The sequence below is a fragment of the Merops nubicus genome, unplaced genomic scaffold, assembly GCF_000691845.1.
Source record: "Merops nubicus isolate BGI_N331 unplaced genomic scaffold, ASM69184v1 scaffold10951, whole genome shotgun sequence".
Taxonomy (NCBI): Eukaryota; Metazoa; Chordata; class Aves; order Coraciiformes; family Meropidae; genus Merops; species Merops nubicus.
In genome coordinates this window covers 4,962-5,612 of record NW_008590305.1, presented here as the reverse complement: position 1 = coordinate 5,612, position 651 = coordinate 4,962, and the positions used below count along the sequence as shown (strand labels likewise).

The 651-nt window shown below is 58.8% G+C and overlaps 1 protein-coding gene across 1 annotated transcript in view; it reads left to right on the top strand.

Moving 5' to 3' along the window:
* The window catches only part of NUP98 (nucleoporin 98kDa), a gene marked incomplete at its 3' end in the record, with an annotated part of 17,973 nt that overhangs the window by 12,699 nt on the left and 4,623 nt on the right, over positions 1-651 (top strand). The gene's annotated exons all lie outside the window — the stretch shown is intronic.

Below are 651 nucleotides of genomic sequence, written 5' to 3'. Positions count from 1 at the left end.
ATGTTCAGAGAGGTGGTGGAGGCTTTCCCTAGAGAGATTCCAAACCCACCTGGATGTGATCCTGGGCACCCTGCTGTGGGTGACCTGCTGGAGCAGGGGGTTGGAGGAGATGATCTCCAGAGGTCCCTTCCAACCTCCACCATTCTCTGACATTGCCCAGACCCTTGCTCACCCTAGTACCACCCAGTGGCTATACCCGAGATACACACTGATCCCATCCCAGGGTTTGGAGCAGAGACCTTCATCTGCTCAGGGCACTGAGGTGTCTCCAGCTGTTAGCACCACAGGCCTGTGGTGCCCGCACCCATGAATTTGACTCCAGTACCTCTCCCCACACTCCATCACCCTGGACAAGAAGCAAAGATTGGACCCCTCCATAGCTGTGCTTAGGGACTAGAGAAGTGATTGTGCCCCTGCCCTTGGCACTGGCGAGACTGCCCCTTGGCTACTGCGGTCAGTTTTGGGCCCCTCCCTCCCAGAAGGACCTGGAGGGGCTGGAGCATGGCCAAAGAAGGGCAATGAAGCTGCTGTGGAAGGGTCTAGAGCCCAGGCATGGGGAGGAGCATCTGAGGGAGCTGGGGGTGCTGAGCCTGGAGCTGTGGAAGCTCAGGGGAGACCTTCTGGCTCTCCCCAGCTCCCTGACAGGAGGGT